This window comes from Dipodomys spectabilis, unplaced genomic scaffold (genome assembly GCF_019054845.1).
Source record: "Dipodomys spectabilis isolate Male_0828 unplaced genomic scaffold, ASM1905484v1 ptg000361l, whole genome shotgun sequence".
Lineage (NCBI taxonomy): Eukaryota > Metazoa > Chordata > Mammalia > Rodentia > Heteromyidae > Dipodomys > Dipodomys spectabilis.
In genome coordinates, this window is record NW_024871038.1 from 3,089,119 (window position 1) to 3,097,789 (window position 8,671).

The following is an 8,671-nucleotide window of genomic DNA, read 5'->3' on the forward strand; positions in this document are numbered from 1 at the left end:
TAGCTCCAACTCAGGCCTTGGAAGAAAACAAAAGAGTCATTTAGCAGGTCACAGGAATCTGACCTGACCTTCCAGGCTCAGATCCACTCAGGAGAAAGTCACCTAGCCCAAGCAGAGAGAGTTCTGCCCCCCAGAGGAGTGACTATCTTCAGTGGGTTAACAGAACCAGTGGCTGCCCCTACTTACAGCAGCCTAGACAATCAATTGAAATTCAGTAAACGTAAACTTTGAGAATGGCTCCAGGCTGGGCTCTGGGAGTGTCTCAGGAGCTAGCCCCTCAGGGAAAAGATACTGTTTGCTGAAATGCTTCAACCCTAAACAGAACTTAGCCTCATCACAGCATCTCCACACTAGAGGAAAGAGCCATCTTTCTCTTTCGTGATACTCAAAGCAGATCTCCCTCCCACTGAACTAGCCTGAAGGAGGATCACAAAATCCTAGATAAAGCGGAGCATTTTATTGACTACACAAACAAACTAATGTAAGAAATCAATCAAGCCACAGGAAAACAAAACACCAGAAGCAGACCAGCCACTGCACGAAGAGACTGGTTACAGACAAAGGGGAGACAAAGGATCTTCCCATTCCACACCCCTCCCCCCCCAAAAAAATTAAAGAACTCTTTTTGGTACCATATTTTTAAATTTTTTAATTGTTTTCTATTAATCATTTTTTTCTTCTTCTCCTAATTTTTATTTTAGGTGTGTGTGTGTGTGTGTGTGTGTGTGTGTGTGTGTGTGTGTGTGTGTGTGTGTGTGTGTGTGTGTGTGTGTGTATGCTTTTTAAAAAAATCGCTATTGACCTTTTGGTCCTTTTTAATTTTTTTATATCTTTTGTCTTTCTTTTCTTTTGCGTGACCTAATTGCTGTTTTGCCTCATCCCAAGATCCCATCATCGTTTATTAGAACTTATCCCCTATTGTGTACATAATTAATCCAGAAATGTATTACTTAATTCACAAATTTTTAGGCTTAACTTTTTTTTGTCTTTTTTTTCCCCCAGGGCTGAACACCGAACCCAGGGCCTTGCACGCGCTGGGCAAGTGCCCTTCTGCTGGGCTAAACCCCCAGAAACAGGCTTAACATTTTAATAGAAGTATTATATCTTTATAACATATAATTTTCAAGTAAATACTTTTAATAATTTTTATTTTTTAGTTTTTCATGTCTCCTTTCTATCATCCCACTCCTGTCATCTTATCCTTTTCTCCTCTCAATATCACTTTTTAAAGTCACATAATTTTTAAGCGTTTCACTTTTTAAATTTAAATTTTTCTTTTTCCATTTTTGATTTTCTTCTTTTTAATTTCTCTCTTGTCATTCTGTCCAATCCCTTTCCCTCTCTGAGTTTAGGACTTGGTTAAATTTACTTTAACCTCTCCACATATTTCTAATCCTGTTTTTCCCCACATTTCTTCCTAAACATAATACTTTCTGATTTGAAAAATTCGTCTTTGCTGTTCTTAGCCCATTAATGGATAGTTGTTTGATGTTGAAAAGATTGTATCTGTTGAACTAGGTTGTATCTACAGCCATTTTGACTGTGCAACTACAGGCCTTTGGTTGATGCTTGCCTTAAAATAGTATTTTAGCAAAAAATTAGTGTCACTTTCATATCAAGTGTGCAGAACAAGCCGGAAAACAGGAGAAAAATGGCAAGTGTGGGTATCTCAACTCTCATTCATGATAATCCAGTGACAGAACTGTTAATGAATAATCCAGAGGAGAGTTCCCACAAAGAACTAAAAACACTACTGGTAAACGTGGTGAATGAAAAGACTGAAAGCTTGCAAAGGACTCAGTTTGAACGTGATAGGAAGAGAGAGGAGGCAAACCAAACAACAGGAATCTCATAACTGTGAGGAAACTGCTCAAAGATTGATACAGTAATTGCGTGAACAGGTTGAGAACAAAGACAAATAAAGCAATTGCGTGAGCAGGCTGAGAACAATCAAAGAGAAAGAAAGGAATTGTGTGAGCAGGCAGAGAACAGACGAAGAGAGACACAGGAATTGCATGAGCAGGCTGAGAAAAGTCAAAGAGAACTACAGGAATTGCATGAACGTGAGGAAGCTAATCAAAGGGTAACACAGGAATTGTGACAGCAGTATGAGAATAGACAAAGATAAATAGAGGCATTCATGGAATCCATAAACAGACATCTGAATGAATTCAGAGAGACCACAAAGGGAATGCTGAATGGAGCCCGACAGCAGGAATGGGAGTCCAAGTAAACCATAACCAATCAACTAAGTGATTTGAGAACACCAAATTAAGGACGTAAAGAAGTTCACACAAAATCTAAAACAAAGCTCCAAAAAAGAATCTGAAGCCTACAAAGCTGACCAATTAAAAGGAAAAGAAATAAAAACCCAAGTAGAAAGGCTTAACAGTAGGTTAGGCCATGCAGTAGATCTGATCTCAGGGATTGAAGAGAGCCTAGGTATTAAAAAGAACATACAAGTATCCAAGACAAATCAAAGAAACATGATAGATCTATTCAACATTTGGAATAGACAATCAGAAGGCCTTCTCTGAGGACAATTGGTGTAGAGGAGCACCTAGAGACAGAAGTTAATTGTCTAGGAAATTTGTTTAACAGGATCCTAGCAGAGAACTTCCCAAACATACAAAAAGATAGGCCTATTCAGATACAAGATGGTTGTAGAACCCCAAATAGACCAGACCAGAACAGCACTTCCCATTGTCACATTATAATCCACACAGGATCAATTCAGACCAAGAATAACTTCCTAAAAGATGTCAAGGAGAAAAGATCAATCACCTATAAAGGAAAACCAATTAGAATCATCTCATATTTTTCAGCAGAGATAATTAAAGCAAGAAGAGCCTGGAAGGCTGTATGCCATGCCCTAAAGACAAACAATTTTCAACCAAGAATACTGTACCCAGATAACTCTCCATCATAACCGAAGGTCAAATAAAAACCTTCCATAGCAAAGAAAAACTGAAAAATATATCTCTACCAAACCAGCCCTACAAAAAATACTTAAAGATGGCCTACACACAGAAAACCAACAAGACCACAATAATGGCTAAGAAACCACACCCAAACTGAGAATCCAAGAACCATAGGAAGAACCAAGTTTCCACAGCCCCAACGGAGGTGGATAGCATGGCAGGAGCTACCAAACACCTCTCAGTCCTAGCTCTCAACATTAATGGACTTAAAGCTCCAATTTAGCGAAATAGTCTGTCTAGTTGGATTAAAAAGCAAGATAATTCTATCTCTTGCCTTTAGGAGTCACACCTTGCCAATAAAAACAAAAACATTTTGATAATGAAAGGCTAGAATAAAATCTACCAAGCAAACGGCTGCTATAAACAGGAAGGAGTTGCAATAATAATATCAGATAAAATATGCTTCAAATTAAAATTAGCAACATGCAAATACTAAACCAACATGAGTTAAAGCATAGTAAGGGGCCTATATCAAGTGTTGAAATAGACACAGCAATAAGAGACCTCCCATCTAAGAAAATCCCTGATGGATTTACAGCGGAATTATACAAGACCTTCAAAACAGAGCTCACACCAATACTCCTCCAACTCTTCAATGAAATTGAAAGAGAAAGTTCTCTACCAAACTCATTCTATGAAGCCATCATAACCTTCATTCCAAAACCAGGCAGGGACTCATCAAAGAAAGAGAACTATAGACCCATTTCTTTGAAGAACATTGATACAAAACTTTTCAACAAAAGTTTGGCCAATCGACTTCAACAATTCATCCAAAAAATCATACACTAATATCATACAGGATGTATTTCAGGGATGCAAACCTGGTTCAATATACACAAATCAATTAATTTAATTTATCACATCAACAAGAGCAAGGATTAAAACCACATGGTTATCTCAAAAGATGCAGAAAAAGCTTTGGACCAGATCCAACACCCCTTTATGATGGAGGTTCTGGAAAAATTAGGAATCCATAGAACATTCCTCAATACAATAAAAGCTGTATATGGAAAACATACAGCCAGCATTATAGTTAATGGTGAAAAACTAAAGCTATTTCCTCTTAACTCAGGAATGAGAAAAGGATGTCCACTCTCTTAACTTCTCTTCAATTTAGTATTAGAATGCCTAGCTACAGAAATAAGACAATATGGCAATATAAAAGGGATCCAAATAAGGAAAGAAGAAGTAAAATTCTCCCTCTTTGCAGATAAAATGATCTTGTACATAAAGAATCCCACGGACTCCACTCCAAAATTACTCAAGCTAAATCAAAACTGTCAAAATAGCAGGGTATAAAATTAACCCTCAGAAATTAATGGCTTTCCTGTATGCCAACAATGAGAAAAGTGAGGCTCAAATCAAGAAAGGTTTTCCATTTGTAAGAGCCCCACAATAAATGAAATACCTAGGAATTAACTTAACCAAAGAAGTGAAGGACATTTATGATGAAAACGTTAAAAATCTGAAAAAGGAAATCAAAACAGAACTTAGAAAGTGGCAAAACCTCCCATGCTCCTCGATAGGAAGGATGAACCTTGTGAAAATGGCAATATTTCCCAAGGCTATCTACAAGTTCAATGCCATACCTATCAATATTCCAACCGCATTCTTCAAGGAAATAGAAGAGGCAATCCCAAAATTCATATGGAACAACAAAAGACCCCCAATTGAAAAAAGCAATCCTTAACAGAAAGAACAGTGTTGGAGGAATATCAATACCAAATTTCAAACTCTACTACAAAGCCATAGTAATTAAAACAGTTTTGTACTGGCACAAGAAAAGACCTCAGGAACAATGGAATAGAATTGAAAACCCAGAAATGAACCTACAGACCCATAATCATCTAATATTCGATAAAGGATCTAAAAAGATAAAATCGAAGAAAGGCTGTTGAGTAAATGGTACTGGCAAAATTGGTTAATCACTTGTAGAAAATTAGATCCTTATATATCACCCTGTACCAGAATCAACTCCAAATATATCAAAGACCTCAGAGTCAAAGCAGATATTCTGAAAACATTACAGGATGGAATATGAGAAACACTAGGTCTCCTTAACAAAGGCTGAAATTTTCTGAAAAGAAACGCAAAAGCACAACAAATGAAAGTTTGGACAAATAGGATTGCATGCAGTGGCAGAGCTTCTGCATGGCAAAGGACATAGCTAGCAGGATCAATAGAAATCCCACGGAATCAGAGAAGATCTTCACTAGCCATAAAACCGACAAGGGTTTCACATCTAAAACAGATCTGGAAATCAAAAAATTAAATCCTCCAACAACAAATATTCAAAGAAAATACTGCCCAATAAATAAGTGGGCTAAAGACATAAAGACAAACTTCTCTGAAGAGGAAAGGAGGGTGACCAATAAAGACATGCAGAAATGCTCAACCACCCTAGCCATAAAAGAAATGCAAATCAATCAACATTGAGATTTCACCTCACCCAAGTTAGAGTGGCTATAATCAAGAACTCTAATAACAACAGATGCTGGAGGGGATGTGGACAGAAGGGAACCTTACTTCATTGCTAGTGAGAGTGTAATCTTGTTCAACCACTTTGGAAAATAGTATGGAGGTTCCTACAAAGACTCCACATAGAGCTCCCCTATGACCCAGCAATCCCACTTTTGGGCATTTGCCTAAATGATCACAAACAAGACCATACTAAAGCTACCACACAGATATATTTATTGCAGCATTACCATAGCTAAGATATGGAAGCAACTCAGATGTCCCTCAGTAGATGAATGGATCAAGAAAATGTATATATACACAATGGAATTCTATGTCTCTATCTGAAACAATGATATTGCCCCATTTGTTAGGAAATGGAAAACTTGGAAAAAAAATTTATTAAGTGAAGTAAGCCAGGCCCAAGAAACAGAGGTCCCATGGTTTCTCTTATTAGCAATTACTAGTGTATGTCTGAGACATGCAGAAATTGTTAGATAAGTTGATGTTAGGTGAAATGAACCCCAAGATAAGAATTCAATATTTTTTTCTGTAATTATTTCTAACATATTTATAAGATGATTTCTTTGTTACTTTGTATGTCCCTTCTGCATGGTATAACACCTGTTTTCGCTGTATTTGATGTTGGTATAATTTGTGGAGGGGAAGGGAAAAATTTTTTTAAATATGGATACATGTGGACCCATTGCAACAATGAGATATACAAGACATTATGTCGAAAAACAAATTTTACAACTTTGGATGGGGGAAAGGCAGAGGGGGAAACGGGACGTAAGAGAGGTGAGATGGGAAGGGATAGTAAGGGGAAACAAAGGAGTATGCAACAATGCTTGATAAGAAATGTACTCATTACCTTGCCCATGTAATTGTAACCACTTTGTCTGGTATTTTCACACTTAAAAAAAACAACACGAAAAACCATAAAATATAAAGTATTTTTGATAAAAAGTAGAAATGACTCAGAATAAATAATCAATGCAAAAACAATCTTTACAGAAGCAAACTCTCAGAGATATTACATGACTTTGAAAAGGGTAAAGTGGCTGAATTTAATATAAATTTAGAAGTATGACCATTCAAAAATATAAAAAGATATTCTTTATTTCATTATATAACCCAAAACAGAAAGTAAATGTTGTTTAGATGATTTTTTAAAATACAGTCTCTCAGGTGCTGGGAGGGTGGTTCAGTGTAGAGTGCTTGCCTTGCATGCATGAGGTCCTGGGTTTGATTCCTCAGCACCACATAAGCAGAAAAAGATGGAAGAGATGCTGTGACTCAAGTAGTAGCAATAGCCTTGAGCTGAAGTGCTGAGAGACAGCACCCGGACCCAGAGTTCAAGCCCCACAACCTACAAAAATAAAACAAAAACAAAACAAAATACAATTTCTCACTTTTGTGTGCTCAACATTGTAACACTAGTGCTTCTGTCTAGGGCTTAGATTTTAGGTGTGGACATTTATCAACACTCCTGATTCAGATTCTAATTGATAAAATTTTTAATCAATGTTTTGTTATTAATTTTGCTCTTTATAAATTCACATATACCTATAAAAAACAGTGTGGCCATCCCAATAACATTCTCAAAGTATTTCCTAATGATGACTTACAAAAAGTTGTATTATATTATAACAAGGAAAGCAATGCTACAAATAAGGAAAACCAATACATAAATATTAATGATTAATAAAATAAAAAACAAAACATTTACCTCTATTTCTAGTATTTGAAATGTACTACATATTCAATTTATTATTTTCTCATATTGCTGTACATTGATGTTCAACAAGAATTTTATAGACTATGTTTAGCCTTTAAAGTTACCCACTAAGATTATTATTTATGGTTCATCTCATCATTTGTATATGGCTTATACCATCATTTATTCCTCGCTAACATATAAAGTAAGGAATCCCTTAAATTTTAACAGAAACTGTGAAGTTAATGTCTTAAATCTTCACTCTGCTTCTTTACACAAACGCTTTTCAATTTCTCATTAGTAAAGTTTCTATAAACTCTGAAATGTACATACTTAGTAGTATATGACTGCTACCATGAATCTTAAATGCTTTATGGAAAAGTTTTACAGCGTGCTAAATAGTCTTATTTTTGGCATATATGAGCAAATCCCCAAAATTGAACATATTTAAAACATTAAAACTTTTAACAAACCTTAACACTTTCTATAGTGTTCATTATGGCAGGTTCCTTGTACAGAATAATTGAATTCCTCCTCCTACATATCCGTTGAACAACAAATATATGGAATTATTTTGTTTTGGACATATCAATCTTGACTTTATTCTTAAATGTGTTCTTATGTAAGAAATACATGATTCTAAAATTTCACAACAATTCTTTTGAATTTAATTTTTGTGGAATTGTCTAGTTTAAGAAAATCAATTACACTTTATATATAAAATTGTTCTGTGCTCAATTCAGTAGCACATACACTAACATTGGAACAATAAAGAGAAGAATATCCCCTGACTGAGGATGACACTCGACTTCGTGAAGCATTCCAGATTTTTAAAAGAACAGATGCTGGATAGGATGTGGACAGAAGGGAACCTTAATGCCTTGTTGTTAGGAGTTTAAACTTGTTCGAAGACTTTGGAAAGTAGTATGGAGGTTCCTCAAAAGACTACATAGAGCGCCCCTAACACCCAGCAATCCCATTTTGGGCATTCACCCAAATGATCACAAAAAAGACCATACTAAAACTACCAGCAAAACTATGTTCATTGAAGCATTATTTACCAAAGCTAAGATATATAACCAAACCCGATGTCCCACAGTAAACGAATGGATCAAGAAAATGTGTGTGTGTGTGTGTGTGTGTGTGTGTGTGTGTGTGTGTGTGTGTGTACTGGAATTCTATGCCTCCATCAGAAAGAATGACATCACCCAGTTTGTTAAGAAATGGAAAGACTTGGAAAAAATTATATTAAGTAAATTAAGCCAGGCCCAAAGAAGTGAAGTAAGCCAGGCCCAAAGAAACATAGGTCCCATGGTTTCCTTATTTTCAATAACTAGTATGTGTCTGCTACAAGTAGAAAACATCATATAAGTTGATGTTAGGCAAAATGAACCCCAAGATAAGGATTCAAATGGTTTTTCTTTCTTGTGATTGTTTCTAAGATATTTATAAGATCATTTCTTTGTTGCTTTGTATGTTCCTCCTGCAAGCTAAAGCCCCTGTTTTCACTGTA

The 8,671-nt window shown here is 35.9% G+C and overlaps 1 non-coding gene across 1 annotated transcript; it reads left to right on the forward strand.

The window, feature by feature from the left end:
- Nucleotides 1–7,888: 7,888 nt before the first annotated feature.
- On the forward strand, nt 7,889–7,990 carry LOC122095780. Its single transcript, XR_006145199.1, has one exon. It is a non-coding gene; the product is annotated as a U6 spliceosomal RNA (small nuclear RNA).
- The last annotated feature ends 681 nt before the right edge of the window (nt 7,991–8,671 follow it).